Source organism: Patiria miniata, unplaced genomic scaffold (genome assembly GCF_015706575.1).
Source record: "Patiria miniata isolate m_02_andy unplaced genomic scaffold, ASM1570657v1 HiC_scaffold_15, whole genome shotgun sequence".
Taxonomy (NCBI): Eukaryota; Metazoa; Echinodermata; class Asteroidea; order Valvatida; family Asterinidae; genus Patiria; species Patiria miniata.
In genome coordinates, this window is record NW_024037053.1 from 1,936,905 (window position 1) to 1,955,517 (window position 18,613).

Here is an 18,613-nt window from a genome sequence, read left to right on the forward strand (position 1 = left end):
TTTTTTTGAGTTTTGCAATTGATTGAAAAGCAGTAAATTTCGTACTAAGACCAAGTCCGAAACGGGAGTTTTGTCAGTGGCTACGGCCACGGCTATACGGACATCACGTGAGGATCGTGTTGGCCCGCGGCTGAGCGTTCGATTAGCCCACCGCCGTGGCTAATCCGTCTACCTTTACCCGAGTCGATTCGGGTGAGCTAACCCAACGCACACACGGTAATAAACCCCACGTAACGAAACCGCGATTAACTCACAGCTTTCCTTTACTTTGAGTCCCGCTAAAGAGGTTGTGGAATGCGAAGACATTTCCGTCATTTTTCGGGTATATGTAGCCTAAGGTGTGATGAAATAAAAACGACTATTGTGTCTGTCATGAAATGAGTACAAAAGGTACTTTTGAGAGCTGTTTTTCAGGTCCTGTTTCGACCCGAACGTGCAATTCGTGTAAAAGTCGTCGTTGGGGGCAGCAAACAAAACATAGTAAATCGTGACGTAATAAACGGGATTCGTTTATACTACGCTGCATCGGGAGTCCTGTTTATTACGTCACGATTTACTATGGTTTGTTTGCTGCCCCCAACGACGACTTCAAGTACACGAATTGCACGTTCGGGTCGAAACAGGACCTGAAAAACAGCTCTCAAAAGTACCCTTTGTACTCATTTCATGACAGACACAATAATCGTTTTTATTTCATCACACCTTAGGCTACATATACCCGAAAAAAGACAGAAATGTCTTCGAGCATTCCACAACCTCTTTAACCCTACACCAAAAAGTACAAGAAATTCTAAAATCTCTGAAAACCCTTCCACCGACCGACCAAAAACAAGTCAAAATTTCACAAAGTATTAAACTGTATATAGGCATAAGCAGAGGTAGAATAAAGTCTGGTTAGATAACCCCATATAGTTAACCTGCACAAAAAGCATTCCACGTTCCTCCTCTTTAAATAATTAATTACGCACTTCGCAAAATTTTAAGGTGATAAATACATCTATAAACTAACTTTAGTTGTTTTTGTATACAAATTCATAGTTAAAATTTTAAAAAAATACCATACTAAGTTAAAATAAGAGGTGTTTTAGTTTGTTGTCATGAAGTAACAATAGTAACTGGAAAATATTCAATTTAACAAATAATTACCGAGATGTATGATTTTTTTTCAGGCTTTGGGCTTATCCGAATGTAGTTTTTTCTCATTTTAAAGATCGTTCCCTGTGCTATTTTTGAATTTTACCTCGAAAAATACATCCACTTTTTTTCGATTACTATTTTCCTAGAAAAACAAACGTTAATCACTTTTGAATGAGACATTAACGAAACAAATTTCCACTGACGTTTAGTTATTGAATTATTTCTTCACAAAAATCGAATTATTGGCTGCGCTGTCCGCGGCCCGACAATAATTCGGCTCTCGCAGGTTGCGTTCTTTTGTGTGCAAAAATCTAATTTTTTTTTCCAGAAGGTTTCAGACGTCCAAAATCGGAATAAAGTAGGTTTTTTCCCCGTTAAAACAAAACATCACAAATGGACCTGAAATATAAATGACGTCACACTTTGTTTACATGTGCGCTTTCTTATGAGAGCCAGCTGGGGCTCTCACTGGAAAGCGCACAGGTAAACAAAGCGTGACGTCATAAAGTGGAACGTCGCTATAACGAACATCGTGGGATCCACAGAAATTGTTCGTAAAATCGATCGTTCGGTATAGCGATTTTCACATTTTAGTGGCGCCCTCTTTTGATTATTATGAACTTCTTTCTTTATAATTCCTATTATTTTTTAATATTCTCTGTGAGAGGAAGGATCCATCAATGCAATTCGGCCTATAGACCTTTACCATGCTGCCACCATTTTAGTCATGTTCCCTGTATCCAATAACAGAACTGAATGATAATGTTTTTGTGCAAACAGGAAGCAGACTATTTTTCCTGACAGCCTCGCTTTGGTTACATTGGTTTGAATGGGAAACAAATCAAATGGTCGCAACATGATAATGGTTTATTGGCCATGCATCTATTCCTATGGACAAATGCGTATTTACAAAGCGCACGTATCCACCAAAGTTTCAATATAAATCATGCGTCCATTTTTAACCGTCAAGTTTGAACTTTAAGAAAAAGCAAACCACAGCTGGTTATGGAAAATGTATTAAACACTCGATAGTTAGCCCTTTTAAAGTCAGTAAGTCAAATAATAAGTTAACTCATGCTAGCAATTCTTATAGCCAATAAACTAATTAAGAAAATATAATAACAAAGACAGCTTGGGACTTCGATTTTTAACTTCGGACCTCAGATCGCCACTGGCTCAGTCGCAGATTTGTTGTTTGTGGACAGTGGAAGGTAGTTCTCGGGAGGTTTTGAGTCAAGGCTGTCTTTAAGACCTTTCTTGCGGCACAGACTGAGGCCTGGACCCACTGTAAGAAATAGGTGCACAAAAAAGCTTAGTCCACTTTTCAGATCGAAATGACGTCACATTTTCTAAAGTCACCCCGATTGGCTGGCGCGCGGGTCGCATACAATTTGCATTGCTCGCATAATTATATCAGACGCTAGAGGGCTCCATTGGGCAACGGGTGATACTCAGACTACTTACTCCCGGCTTGCTCTCCGTCTTGAATAGTGTCCGGCATGTCACGGCCCAAGGTCTCCGGCAGCATCAGAGACAGCATCCCAGCCAGCACGGAGCTGCCTCCGAAGACAGAGAGAGGCAGTGGTTGCCAGTATTTGCCTAGGATCAAGATGATGGGGCAAAGAACCCCACTCACGCGGGCTGCCATGGAAGATGCTCCTAAACCAATACCCCTGATTGAGCGAAAATGGTTTAATGGCATTAGAATAATTTTCAAAGGAAAAGCGACAATCAATCTATTGTGTAGTTTTGTTGTTTGCATAGTGATTTCCTAATGTACAGGGGGTGTACAGGGGGGCAGGAGGGAGGCACTTTGCTCGCCCTGGCGGATTTTTTTGAAATTTTTTTTTTTGTCAGCAATGATTTAAATAAATGTTTATAGTTCTTCTGACATCAATCTCACCAAAGAAAACCCGCTCAACAACCATTACAATGCGCCTTGAAAATGTCCATGTAATATGTAGTATGCGTAATAATGGTCAGTTTTGAAGAGCGCCCCCGTTTGGAAGATGGGTACCAGCGCGCCAATCTCCACATAAGGAGTTGTTTACATCTACTCGCGAGAGGGACAATCCATAACACAGCTATGTTTTGAAAAGCAACATCGTTGGAAATTTATAAGTTTTGACTTGTTTTGAATTTTGGACTTAAAAGTTTAGATTTTTTGAGGGAAAAAGTGTCCGGCTCGGGTAATTATCGGCATCCAGACTCCAACCGGTCTTAAACAGAGTGTTTAAAACCGGCCAAGCTCACACTGATTCCCTTAGTAAATAAAATAAGCGAAGAAATTCTAAACTCAAAAACCAATTTGACCTCTTACATGGAAGTTGAGATATCGTATAGGCCTACCTGATTACGGTCGGGTAGAGCTCACTACTGTAGATGTATATGTGACTGAATGCTGCAGTAATGGCGAACTTGCCAATCATAGCCACCGCGACCCGGCCAGCACCCAGCGCTACCAGAAGGTGACAAAAATTAAGAATGAAGCCTCTATAATCTGTTTTTTTCCATCCATGATCATATTAACATATTTTTTTAAGTAATGCGTGTTCATCATGTAAAAATTGAAGAAAAAGAAACGTACGAACGAAGATGGTTATCAGGCAGAAGACGCCTCCGGACACAAAGAGAGCCGACAGGGAGAAACGTCGGCCGAATTTCTCCATGACGAACCAGCAAAAAAGGTAGGCTGGTACCTCCAAGGCACCGGATACAAAGGCGGCCACGTAGTCATCTATGCCCAGTGAGGAGGTGCTGAGAGATAGCCCGTAGTACGCCAAGTTGGTCACAAACCTGTCAAGAAAGAATTAAGAAGACGCCAAATTTGCATTCACCTGTTTTAATTTTTCCATTCAATATCACATGTATTTACGTACTTTTATAAAGCAGATTGAAACAATACAACATTACTCAACAGTAATGGACCGATCCAGTAAGCACCGCCCCATGGTGTTCTGACCAATCACAGCCGTGATTTATGTCCGACGTGCGTGCACAAAAGTCCGACGTGCGTGCACACGCGTATGATGCGCGCGGCAGGAAAATGCAGTGTGGCATTGGAGAGGAGCACGTGTTATTTTGTCCAGTGCGCAGTGGGCGGGGTTTACTGGATCGGTCCATTGGAAGCAGGAATAAAGTACATTACATGAAACGTGAATATATTAAATTCAACAAACGTATACTATAAGCTCAAGATAACGTGATATAATGGGATATTCAGTATAATGGGGAGTATAATTGTCTCAAAGCGCTTCACAAAACAATGTATAATTTACACGCATAGCCCTGTTCATCGGGCATGCACCTTGCAGGTTCCCATTTATACTCCTGCTGGTGGAGAGAGCTTATTGTAGTAAAGTGTATTGCCCAAGAACACCTTGCTCCCATCATGATTCGAACCCCCGTACAACTCGTACACACACGACGATCAACTAAACTATATCACAACCAAATTTCACGGTACATGTATTAACGTATTTATGGTTGTTGCCTACCAGTTAAAGAAGATAATCAGAGTCTTCTTGCGGATGTTTGGGGTCCGGAAAAGATCCAAGAAGGTCGTCCGATGAGCGGAGCTGGGCTTCGGATCCTAGAAATGGAAGGCAAGTCCTACAACTATGTCTCACAAATCAATGGCAATACAAGAAATAACCACAAATAAATATCCGCCCAATAAATAATTACTCACATTCCATACTAAATTGATACTTAAATTTACAATTTGTAAAGGTTATCAGATAAAAGGTTGAATAAGAAAATTTCATAGGATAAAATGATTCATATCAAAATCATTGTTGGCGAGTGATACATAAGAGTCCGATATAAAAATGTCACCCAGACGAGATAACCCATAATAAGATGAGAACTCTGCTGTAGACTGAAATAGATAAGTTGATGTTCGGATTGCTTCTTATAAATATGGCAAATAAACTCTAGTTTTTTTTCTCACACAAATTATGCAGGCTGATCAAACACCCAACAATATGAAAGTCAACTAAAAATACAAAGATCGTTTTAACATTTTGCACACCATGCCAGCGGATCTAAAAAAAACCAAAATTGCACCTGATTTAAAATCGACCCAAAATAAGTAGGGAGGGAAAAACCTTAAACTCCTTAGGCCTTGTTTGCTAGGAAGCATCCTCAATCCTCCAAAATCCTCCATAATGTTCAAATGAAGCATACCCAGCGCCCCAATCCTTCAAAAGCTTCAGACAGTCCTGCCCCCCAAAATGCATTCATCCTCAATCCTCCAAAATCCTCTTCCTTTTCAAACATAATTTCTCAATCCTCCAAAATCCTCATTCCTCTAAAAAAAAAAAAAAATTGCACCTGATTTAAAATCGACCCAAAAGAAGTAGGGAGGGAAAAACCTTAAACTCCTTAGGCCTTGTTTGCTAGGAAGCATCCTCAATCCTTCAAAATCCTCCATAATAACGTGATATAATGGGATATTCAGTATAATGGGGAGTATAATTGTCTCAAAGCGCTTCACAAAACAATGTATAATTTACATGCATAGCCCTGCTCATGTGCTTCAACACCATTCATCCTCCAAAATCCTTATGTTTCTCAAACACCATTCATCCTCAATCCTCCAAAATCCTCCAAACCGCCACGAGGATGTTGGAGGATTGAGGTGGGTTAGAATTAATGATTAAACTCATCAAATGGAAGTGAAGATATACGCATACAAAATAATGACCTACAGTATACAGCTACAAACTAAAACACAGAATGCCACAAACGGACAAAGTAGAGTGCCGTACCATTTCATTTTCCTGGAGGTGCTCAAGACTTTCAAACAGGTTTTCCGGGACCTTGGTGCCGTTGACTTTGGCGATCTTTGTGATGATTTTCTCGGCTTCCTTGAAGCACCCCTTCGATATCAGCCAGCGGGGAGACTCGGGCATAACTCTGCACATGAACAGCACGATGTCATTTCAGCAATTTTAAAGTGCTGTTGTGTTTTATATCTCTCTTTTATACCTCTTTTTTATGTGATGAATATTGATAGGTCTAGCTGTTGATTGCCAAGCGCGCAACCATTAAGGATTCATATAAACAAAGACTCTGATGCAGTGGCGTAGCCACCGGGGGGGGGGGGGGGGGGGGCCGTGGGGGGGGCGACCGCCCCCCATGAAACCTTGTCGCCCCCCCCCCCAGTCGCCCCCCCCCCCCCCCCTGAGATTTTGAGTTTCTAAAAAAATTATCATTGATCTAAATCTAAATACATGTAGTCGCGAATGATCCACATGATGACCACTGAGAAACGACCCTTCGACCGGCGACTGCGGACCAGTAAGCTGACAACCGGCATGACATAGCGCATAATGATAATCTAAAATGCGTATTAACACCCACTGCACTGCTCGCTCACACCACGGAACACGTATTATAGACAGGTGGTCCGTGGAACACACAGTTTCAGTCAGCGATATCACGCGAATCGGCCACGCACAAACTTTTTCCTCCATTCATATAAGCTAAATAATAATAATAGACCAATTAAAACTCCTTGAAATCAGTGGCGTAGCCACGGGGGGGGGGGGGGGGGGGGGGGGGGCGTGGGGGAACCTTGTCTCCCCCCCCCCCCCCCCCACTGAGATTTTGAGTTTCTAAAAAAATTATCATTGATCTACATAACGCCATGGGCGTCAATCCTGGGGGGACAGGGGGACTGGAGGACACAATATCAAATGTCCCCCCCCCCGATTTTTGAACTCGTGTCTCATTTACAGGGCCCTATTATGTACTACAATGTATCTTTTGCTTAGAAAATATTGGTTAAAGTGGTCAGAAATTGCCTCAGATAGCACCACAGAGCATTTAGAATCCAAACATTTTCGGGCCCTTAAGCGGGCCCCGAACCCCACGCCTACAGCTCAGAATTCTGGTAGCTGATTCAATGACTCCAACCTCGAAAACAATGTTCAAAAAATTTTCCTATGCCTTTATATAGCTGGAAAAACCTCGAAAATTATGTTTAAATTATTATCTTTTGTGCTAAGATAATTATTGTTTAAAGTGGTAAGAAATTGCCTCAGATCACACCACAGAGCATCGAGAATCCAATTTTTTTTCGGGGCCCTTAAGCGGGCCCCGAACCCCACGCCTATAGCTCAGAATACCGATAGCTGATTCAATGGCTCCAACCTCGAAAACGATGTTCAAATAATTATCTTTTGCTAAGAAAATATTAGTTAAAGCATGGAGGAAAGTGGTAAGAAATTGCTTCAGATCACACCACAGAACATTTAGAATCCAATTTTTTTCGGGGCCCTTAAGCGGGCCCCGAACCCCCACGCCGTAAGGGCTTCGCGCTTCGCGCTCGCATCAGTTCTGATCAAGGTATGCCCCCCCACTTTTGAGAAGCGATTGACGCCCCTACATGACGCCCCCCATGAAATGTTCCAGCCCCCCCAGCGCCCCCCCACTGAAAAATTCCTGGCTACGCCACTGCTCTGCTGAGATATATGCATAAGGTCGATATTTACTGTGACCTTGTTGAATCGACATGTAATTGCTATACCTCTGTCGTGATGCTGTATTTTCATTGGCTGAGAACGATCACGTGTTAAGTTTATAAAAAGTCATTGCACACTCCCTGTGGGATATTTTAAGAGTATGTCCACGAGAGGACCATGCAGACCGTGACAAGGTGGGGGTCGGCGGATTTGGTTAAAATTTGGGGGGTAGGTGGGTCATAGGTAGCCTTGAGGTTGTACAAAATATTTGGCCAATCTGACCTCCGTAGCAGAAAAAAAGAGCCAAAAATGTGTTTTTATTAGTGAAAAATGGTGATTTTTATGATTTTGGGGTACAAACGTTTTAAACGCTTGCTGCTCAACAGGGGAAAGCAGCAGAGAAATGAAATTTGCAGGGTCCTGAGGTTGTATCCTGACCTAAAACCAGGTACTCAAAATTTAGAAAAAAATTGCTCTTAGGAGGCAACGGCACTAAGGGTACCCCCAAAGTTGAGTCATAGAAATAGCGATCTTTAAGTCGCCGTAGCGTCATTAGTGCAGGTCTTTGAACAATGACACTCAGGTGAAAGAGAGTTCTTATCATGGTCCTTAAGTATCAAGAATAAAAACATTGTCAGCAGTTTTAGTATAAAATGGCAGGAGTCTGTTTTACCCCTATTTTTCGCTAGTAAAGGGACGGGGGAGGGGCATACAGTGCCCCCCCCCCTTTTCTGTATTTTCAAAAGTCGACAACCAATTTTTATGAAATTTGCTACCAAGTTTTATATTTCCAATTTGTAAATAATGACGTCAAAAATATTTTTAAAAATCTTTAACAGAGGGCTTTTTTTTTGGCACCTTTTTGGTCAAAAAGTGTATTTTTCACATCATTTTTTTCTTTTTTGCTTGAATGTTATGAAAATTGGCAAACGTGTATATATTCATGATCAAAAAATTAAAACATATTTTAATACTGGAGACGCCATAAGGGGTGCTATAATTCCTTAATTTATCCCATTTTTAGGGTAGGGGGTTTCACTTTAAATCAATATGGCCGCCACCTTTCAGAGTCCAGGATGGAATGTATACCCTGCCCGATTTGTGGCAGAGGGAGTCCCCACAAATGTTCCTATACTCAACACACACTTGTCTTTTTGTTAACAGAAGTATCCCCCAATAATCATCTAAAGAATTCCCGAGATTACCAGAACAAAATGAAGACACAATGGGGGTGGTGGGGGGGGGGGGTAAACCCTGCCACATATCGCGCACCAAATGTGGGAATGATGAGGCTTGGATGACAATTCTGTTATTTTTTTGGCATGTTAATGTAACCCGGAAAATTAATAAACTAGGAAAATAATAAATTGAATGAGAAAAACGCTAAATGTTGGGGTACTCGTCAAAAATGAGACACACCTAGATGGGGTAGGAACAAGTAGAGAGGATTTGAATAAATAGAAACAATGACAAACAAAGTTTTAGAAAGACCAAAAAAGAATGATTTATTTTACCAACCAAAATTTGAAGAAAACCTTTCAAAAAACCAATAATCAAAAAGGATCCAAATTAACTTTTATCCAAACCTTAAACCTGTTATCCACCCCACCAAATAAGTAAAATGGTAGTACTACAGTCGACTTTTGTTATAAAGAACACTTTTACAAAGATGTCCTACTGCTGCTTATATAGAGCACATTCTGAGGTCTCGAATCTCTAGTTCTCTTTGTGTCTCTTTGTTTCTCTGTCCTTTTAAAGCAACATTTCTGTTTAAAGAGGTAGTTTGGGCAGTCTCACCGACCTTGCTATAACGAGAGTCAACTGTACAAAACTAAATTGAACTTTAAACTTAAATGGAAGTTGAAAGAAGAAAACTGAACCAACACAGTATCAAAATAGAATGACACATGGAACAACCTAACGATCAAACTCGAAAAAACAATAGAATATAAATCAAGAAATTGTTTTCCTTCTTAAATTAACATTAAAAAACAAAAAACAGTCACTGTCTTCAAATAACAAACCATGATAACCCTTTGTTTAAACACAAAATACGTAAAGGAAGAGAACATGGAACCACTAATGCAAAAATGTTGGTAAAAAAGGATGCAATAAAAAAAAATGAAAACGGGCACTACTATCAAAATTTTGACCACTTTGTGATGATTAAGCAGTTGTTTCACCGATTGTAATCTTCATGAGCCCATCTTCTTGACGTGGTGCTAAACAATGAAGAACTAAACCAAAGGCTTCCTTTGCCTTCCTTCTATAATAATGGATGGTGCTATCAGATGCTTATTCTAATGACAGATGAAGCTGCCCATCAACAGCAGACATTCCCCCCTCAGTAAGGAAAGTGTTCAGGGATTGCAGCTCCACATTCTTTGGTCAGGGGGTTGGAGCCCAAGAAGAGTCAAGTGCACCTACATCCTGTGTAATATCTCCATCACTTGATGAGGACTCAGATGTATGCTAGAAATAATCATAAGAAAATAAAAACAGTGAGATGCATGCTACATATAGGGTTGAAATACAAATTGATGTACTCAAAGAAGAGTGCTTACAATTCATCTGTGATAAATGAGATGCAATATGTCAAGGTCCATTCTTAGTTCTCTCTCTTTACCTCATGAACTGAAGTGCACGCTGTGTCGGTGGGTTGGAGAGATGGTACACCAGCCGGCGATGTGAAATCACTGATTGTACACTGATGCTCTTCTTGTTCCTTAGAGAGCACATCGCTAGATGGTAATTGTTCCGCTGTCTGGTGCGTAACTGCTTGTTTGTGCTAAGATAGACAACCTCTACAGATACCTGAAAGTTATATGAACAGTGAGAATTAACAAAGTGTTAAGGCCGCAGCAGGCTTAATATTTTTTTAAAGTAAAAGATATAAAGCGGGGCGTATGTAGCCAACAATATTGAGCAATAGATGCCTTGAACAAAACCCATGTCATAAATTCCCCCCCCCCCAAAAAAAAATAAATAATAAATAAATAAAAAATAAGAAATCTTCTTTTATTATTTTATATTGCCTGTATTTAATTGCACTTATTACTTTTTCTTTTTCTGATGTGGCTGGCTCTGGAGGATTTGTATAAAAGGGGAAACAAATCTGAAATTGTTCTTTAAGTTGTAAATGGTCTGATGAGTCACATCTCGTGAATAAAAGTAAAAAAAAACAATGTAAGTGCAAAAAAAATATATATGTTTTATTCCCCAAACTGCGCATGTTCAGTGCAGTTTTAACTTTCTTTATATAAAACAAAATAAATTCATGTGTGTCCACTGCCGAAAACCATGTGTGTGGTCCAGAGCTGTGACAACCAGTATTAATTTTTCGCACAATAATAAATTTCACTGGTCCCAAGTCAACTGCATGATAAGGGATTTAATTGATATAACCTACCCAGGAACAAAGTCAGTTGATCAGAAATGGACCTTGACCATGATTAATTCATTTTAATTTTCAAAAATGTATTTTTGTTTGATTTCTGTCTTCTTACCTGTTCCAACAGTGATCATGGTACCCCATCGATCAAACATCTATGATCTCACGGCTAGTTGCTTTATTCACATCACGGAATGGTTTGCCTTTCCCTTTATGGAGTGGATGACAACATTTCCTTGATGATGTCCAACTCAACCCTAACTTGTATCTATGCGCTGGACGTATTGTCTTATCAGTGTATGCATCGACGTCGAACAAACCACATCGCAGGAGGATCAGTTTCCACTCGACATTCACATCATATGCAGCGACTTTCCACTTCTGCAAATGGCTCCGTATGTCTTTTGTGCATCGATTAAGTTGCACTGTATTTAGTTCGCGCAGATAAGAGGGATTTACACCACATTCGATGGCTTTGCTATACTCAAAATTACTAAAATCACATTGCAGCCGCACAGACGGCATGTCCATGGCTGCCATTTTGACGGTAATGTAATGCGAGGGCGCCCTCTTTCGATACCGCGCGCTAACTGGGTGGGCGGCAACAGGACGTTCCCCTCCTACCGGATCAATGCGCACCACCAAAGGTAGCCCACTCACCCACCCAATAGGTGAAGTCTGCAAAATGTACATTTTGTTATGCTCTTACAACAATTCCTGCAAAATGTCAATTAAGGGCAACCAATTGCACTCGGAACTGTCTAGGGGGCTATGTAGGTTTGGTCTTGAAAATTAGGAATTTTTCAACTTTGTTGACCGTGAGCAAACAAAAACAAGAATAGCTGACAGTTTTTTTATTTTTTATTATTGTAGTCGGATATCTGAACTATATTTCCTCCAAGTTTGTTGACTCTCAGCCCTGCATTAATTAAGTTATGGTTTACCGCGTAAAGGACTTCATTTCGTAATAGAGCTGATACGTGTTTTTCTTACGCCTATATCTCCGCAGTGAATGCTTGCATATCAAAGATTTATATTTCATCGTTTAGAGGAGATTAAACCCTTTCTTTTGATATGTAGGTCGACAGTAAACGATTTAGTTTAAGGGTATAAACGAGGCTATAACTTTACACCAGAAACAACACAAATTTACTCCCCGGAAGTCACCCTTTTTGCTCAAAATTGTTGGTGCCCCGTACTCGGCCACCGTGTGATTATTTATCGAGCTACTCCACCGAGTGGTATCGTCTCAGGTGGGGATCAAATGGCCAAGATTTGAACTTAATTCGCTGACCCCCCACCTTGTCGATTTTTCAGGATTTTGCATGGTCTTCTCATAAACGCACACTTAAACACTTCGTGAAGCGGTAATTTGGAAAAGTGCAAGTAAATTTTCAACGAATTACGTATTCAAATAATTTTTATAAGTACTTTTTAATTGTATTTAGATCACATTAATCAGGTATCTCTTAAAATTAAGCAGAATCTGTGGGAGAGGTGCTATAAAACAAATATTGACTGCTTTATCTCGTGGTGTAGTATACTAGCCTCCCTCTGCGATGGAGCATTCTGTTTTATTTTCACTCTGCTTCGCCTCGAGGAAAAATAGAATGCGTAGTTCATGGATCACCTCGGGAGTATACTTTTGCTACACCACTCGACCGAAGCAGTCAATATTTGTATACTATGACTTTGTGCGTACGGTGTAAAACGCTTGTATCGTTGGTACCCACGCTATTTTCACCATGTTTTTACACATCAGTATATCACCCACGCTATTTTCACCATGTTTTTACACATCAGTGGGAGCAGCGAACTTGCAGACGATCAGCTGTTTCGAGCATGCGACATGCATGTGAGTTGACGTTTGATTATAATGATTGTTGTGTTTACCGAAGTTTGTTTTCTTGACTTTTACATCAAAATCCAAAGAATCCAAGACAGAGGTATAACAAAACAATTGTTAGCTGCTGTGATGTGGGATAACGAGTTTGTTTCGCTTGGGCTGCCATGCGCCCCCGATCGGGTGTTCAAAACGTCATATCATGTCACGGCAGTAAAACGTCATTATCATGTCACGGCAGTAAACAATTAAATGTACTCACATAACGAGTAGGAACGACACAACATATGGAAGCGAAATCGCTAATTGGAGGTGCCGCCAATCCCGTATAAAGTATGCAAATATGGACAGCATGACGTAGCCAAAGGCGGAGAATACTGCCGCTACAGTCCCGACCAGCACACGCTTGCTGGGCCCAACTATCTCCAAAGCTGCACAAAAATAAATTAATAAATAATTGATGAAGATTAAAAAGTAACTATTTATGAAGAGGTTGGGAGATGAAATAAGTCGCAAAAATGCAAATTTTACGGTAAGAAGATTTCATACGACCGACACCATGTATTATTATGTGCAAATTGTGCTGGTATACACTGAAAATAATGCAACAACTGTCACATTTCTCTATATAAGGCCCTAGCTAAGTGTAGGTTTTCCCGACCAATTTCCAAAATGTTCATCCATTTTCGACAATCGGTCATTCATTTTCGTCTGTATTCGAGAATCGCTCTGAACACGCGTTTCATTTTCGATTCCATTCCAGTTCAATCAATTAAGTGATTGAGCAGCACATTTCGTTTATGTTCATTTAGATTCATTTACAAGACTTCCTTTTTGCTGTTAGAGGGCGATTCCAAACATTGGTCATTCTATTTCACTTTTAGTTTAATGTTATGTGATGCAATTTGCTATTTTGCATGAGAAAAATTATGGTTTTTAGGTATACAGCCATTTTGGCATCTTGTTTTCACAAGCATCTGGTATTTGTATTAGACATGAAGTCCGATACAGATGCCAAGCAAACACGAAATTCAAAACCCCTTGTACTGTCCACGGATCCTAGACACCAGGATAAACGACCGTTGGCGCGTAATCGCGAATTTTCAAGATGTGCCATGTGTTGGGTTTTTGCACGCCATCTAAAACGGAAATATTCATAAAACTGTAAGTAAAACTACTTCTTATTTAAGATATAATTGTTCCAAATTATTTTAAAAAAATAAATACTTCAGGATATAACAGATGGTATATTGTGCAGTTTTTGTCGTCATAGATGAAGTATTTACCCGGGAAATAAACGTCAAATTTCGAGGAGAACACCGTTTACCCATATTTCGTTTTTAATTAGGCTTTTATTAAAAAGTTTTAGAGAGATAGGATGCCGAACCGATGAAACAAAAGCGACATTTCATTGTTCATCTTAAAGCTAAAGATATTGTGCTCGGCATTACCATGGTTATTTAAGTAGTTGTCACTTATCAGAATTCAATAATAAAGACCAAAAACGTAGACTCATGAATATTCAAAAATATAATTCGCTGGCTTGACAGACTTCGAGGCCAGATCGGGCGCAGAGCTTTGCAAATCTGAAAGCCACCGCGCACAGTGGTCTTTGTTGAAAAGTATTCATGGTATTTGCCACCACTACAGGCCGTTATCACGCGTCTAACCAGGAGTTGGGCCGAGTAGTTAATCCTTGTGTGTAGGATCCGTGATTACATGGTACACAAATGGACGCGGAATGCGCAAAATGTGAGACGAACAAAACTAAATGTACACAATTCCAACATAGGGTTGTCTATGGGGCGTGGCTAACTCGCAAACGGCGATAGGGCTGTTTATGCATCCAATGCAAAATGTAGATGCGTATTATAGTACAGACGGCAAAGTGTAAAGTGTTTTCGGCCAAAAAAAAATCCAAACGTTTCGATCCAAAAGTCACAACAAGCCAAAAAAATTAACTTCCAACGATTTTGCTCAACAACTTCAGTTCATGTTTTCCTCTAGCTATAAATGATGGAGTGTCCAGCAAGTAAGTCGTACACAACTCCTTTATGGAAACTGGCGCGTTAAGCGCTTACTGCGCGATGTCGCGCAGAATGCAGCTGCGGCGGTGCGGTGATTCACTGGTAGTATTGCGCATGCGTACGTGAGCATTGTTAACGTTCAGTGCACTGGATTTCTTTTAAGTCCAAATATCATGCGACACTGGAAAAGTGTTTAAGACCAGCCAGTCGGTCTTTATCATCCGTTTAAGACCAACCACGTGACGGGCTCTCGAGCAATAGGATTGGGTAAACTGTCTTAGGTATTAATGAATAACTATGTCTCCCTATAATAAATTAACCTATTTACAGTTGTACATACACCAACTTACAGATAATAAAAGTCATGAGGAGGGCTCCGTTTGCACAGGCTGCCGTAACGAAACGCAAGCCGGCAAAGGCAGCGAAGTTAGGAGCGAAGGTCGTCACAATGGATGAGACGGTGACGAGGGTTAGGCTGAGGACAAAAGTCTTCCTCCTTCCCAACCTGGGGCAGAAGATGATATTATTTACAAAACACTGATCTCATAAGGTCAAAATGAGCAATACAGGGCGAGTCAAAAAGAAAGTGACCTAAATGATGAAAAACAAATTTTCAACAAATATGTGGCTCACTCCAAATGAATAATTAGCAATAATTTCATTGTCTGTGAAAAAAAAAACCATTACAACTAGAGCTGTCTATGTCTGTTTGAAAACTGAACATAGGGCTTTTCCGCTTATTATTTTTTGTATGACTTTATGCTGTTTTGCCAATGTGCAGTCATGTAAATTGTACTTTTTTGTTCAAAGTTATATTGAGAAGCCAACAGGACTTGAAAGCGGACGTTTATTTTCCCAACATTTTAAACACCCCTATTTTTCGAATGGAAGAGGCACACAGACGGCCGTTCGCACTCGGCTGCGGCCCCCCTCCGCTCTCCTCCGACTCCTTTCAGATATGTGACCTGTTCTGTCAAAAGCAGACGCTTCTGGGCAGAGGTTGAAATTGAGATAGGGCCAACAAAAACTATTACAATGGCACAATAAATTTACGCAAAAACTTCCGAGGTCATTTCGAATTTGGCTGTGTTATACAATGGCTACACAGTGTCTATACAAGCGAATGAGACTGAAATGTTTGAATGGGGAAGTATAAGATTATTAGTTTAGGGTTGCTCCGTGCAATGTCCTTTGTGAGCGTTTGAGGTTCTGAAACTTAATGGGAATAAACACTCTGTCTGTGGTTTACACGGTACCCTGGGGAGACATGGGTATAATAGGGAACAAAGACTGAATACGTCTCCACAGGGCAATTTCTATAGATGAATACGTCCCCACAAGGTTATCACGAAATATACATATGGATTTTACTCAAATACTAGGAATTTCCAAGGTGTGTTGATCCCTCGCAAATTGAAGTATTTTACTTCAAGAACCAGAGGGACTTTTCAGAACCACACATACTCACAAAAGAGATTTATTCGCATGGCGCTACGGTACCGCAAATTTATCTTGTCTTAGTATCTTTCCACCATGCAAACCTTCAAATCTCATCAAACTTAATCTTTTAATCGTTATATACAATTCCTTTTGGCCGCACCAAGCATCTATATTCCATTGTAGGCCTACTCCTTTATTCTCTTCAAATATACATACCAATCACCCACTGAACCCCAAACCAAGGATCCGGTCAGCAGACCAGCAAACCAGACTGACTGGCCAGGCCTGCCAAATCCTCCCGGTCACAGACCAGGTTAAACTGTTCCAGCAAAAAAAAAAATTCTCGACTTAAAAACGCTTTGGAAAGATTCCATATCTCGCCATCACTTGTCACCCTGTGCCCACCTATGAGACTGGTCTTAACATTTCTAAGTGTTTTCTCAGTAAGTACTTCAATATTTTCCCTGCTAATTTCGACTTTTTAGGACACATTATCACTTGATGGCTGATAGGTCACTGAAGGGAAAAATAATGTGCTTTTTTTTAAGAGCACAGGGTATATGAAACGATAGTGTGGTATTCACAAAACACATCAGAAACAAAAACAAAGTAAGCTAAGTCATTCAGTGAGACCAAATTGGATGCACATAAATACATGTTTATGGGGAAGAAAGTCAGAATGGTGCACGGGACCCTTTTTCCCGGTCAACATATTGGTATACAAAGAAAGTCATGTAATATGAAGCACAACCGTGTATGATACCGTCCGAAAACTTTTCCAAACGTAAAGATCTGTTTGCTAAGGCTTATGTTATTTAAAAATATCCATACCTCTTCATTGATGGAGGATTTGTAGCGAGATCGATCGAAATCCCAGCCAGCATCACAAGCGATGACATCCGTCGAGTTGGTACCTTGGTCGCCGTCTACCTCATCATCGGACACGTATCGCTCACACGAGGAGTAAACTTGACTTCCCTGGGAGTCCAACTCGTACGGGATGCTCTGGTTCTTCTGTGCTTCCTGACAGGCAGACACCGAGTCAGCTGGAGCAGGCTGCAGTTGACGGCCTGGCTGGCCGGGACCAGGCACCAATGATCGGCGTTGGCCGCCAGAAACACCTGAGCTATGAAATGACATGCTGTTGGAAGTTCTATCAGGGACAATAGCACAACAATCAACTTTTGGTATTTGCCAAAATGGCCAATGTGGTTCAAAATGTCGTCGTAATGCATAGCGAAAGTTATTCGTTTGTTGCAGTGCCGGTGTGAAGTTGAACGCGGTCTGTCTTGAAAAATCCACTGGTAGTAATAATAGTGGTGAATTATGCGTGAACGGATGATATTATAATAGGGACCATTAGAAAACCGTGCAGGTACGGGATTCGTGTGCGTATTATGACGTCATGCGACGTTAGCGTATCGCGTACGTGCATCGTTGCTGAGAGGATTAGATTTTTGTGACGAACGGACATACGGCCCGGGAGGGCGTTCTCCTCTGTTGATGACGAACAGCTGTGGTGCGTTTCATAAAACTTCCCGAATAATCTTATCCTGCCAAAATCAATCTTATCTCCAAAGCAAACCCTGAAATTTACAATTAAACTTATGTTCCTTGCAAAAAGAAATTTTAGTCCGAATCAAACTTAACTTTACACTTGATCCGAATCAATTGTAGCAGTGAAACAATCAATCTTAAATGTAATTTTTGGTGGGGAAAATGTTTAAAAATTAACATTCTGCCAGTCTGGTAAAATCGCTGCGACTTATCATGGGTTTTTTCTGCTGCTTTTGATGCAGAATCCTTGTGCTTTGCAAAGGGAGAGAGTCTTTAGGGACAGGAAGAACTATTTTGATGCATAGGATGACAATGAAGGTGAAAATGATGCTACTGAAGCACTTCACGGGGGCGCTGCCAGGGGCCAAAATAATTCATCACATTTCAGTGAACGTTTGACCTCATGTATGGATGAGACCTCTGCAATTTATTCTTTAAAACATGAAAATAATCTACACATCTAAAAATACAATGACATGTATATTTCACGAAGACAACACTTCAATACTCATTGAACTTAACTGATGCAAAAAAGGTATTTTTTTTTATAAACATTTCATAGAGTTAAAGGTACTTGATTTTTGGTAAAATGTTGCCGAATTTGAGTTTTGCAGACAATGTGGGCCTTATTCACGAGTTGGCAATTTTTGTCTAGTTCCCTGAATGTATTTCATTAATTGTTAACAGTTGAATGGGATGGCGCCAGACTAATTATGCATGCACAAAATATGACTTTAAATATAAAGGA

At 40.4% G+C, this 18,613-nt stretch overlaps 1 long non-coding RNA gene and 1 pseudogene across 1 annotated transcript; both read right to left on the reverse strand.

The window, feature by feature from the left end:
* Nucleotides 1-1,458: 1,458 nt before the first annotated feature.
* LOC119722374 lies at nt 1,459-17,613 on the reverse strand (annotated as a pseudogene).
* Nucleotides 9,092-11,640, reverse strand: LOC119722375. Its single transcript, XR_005270441.1, has 3 exons — nt 11,114-11,640; nt 10,234-10,421; nt 9,092-10,079 (listed from the first exon to the last, which is right to left on the reverse strand). It is a non-coding gene; the product is annotated as an uncharacterized LOC119722375 (long non-coding RNA).
* Nucleotides 17,614-18,613: the final 1,000 nt, after the last annotated feature.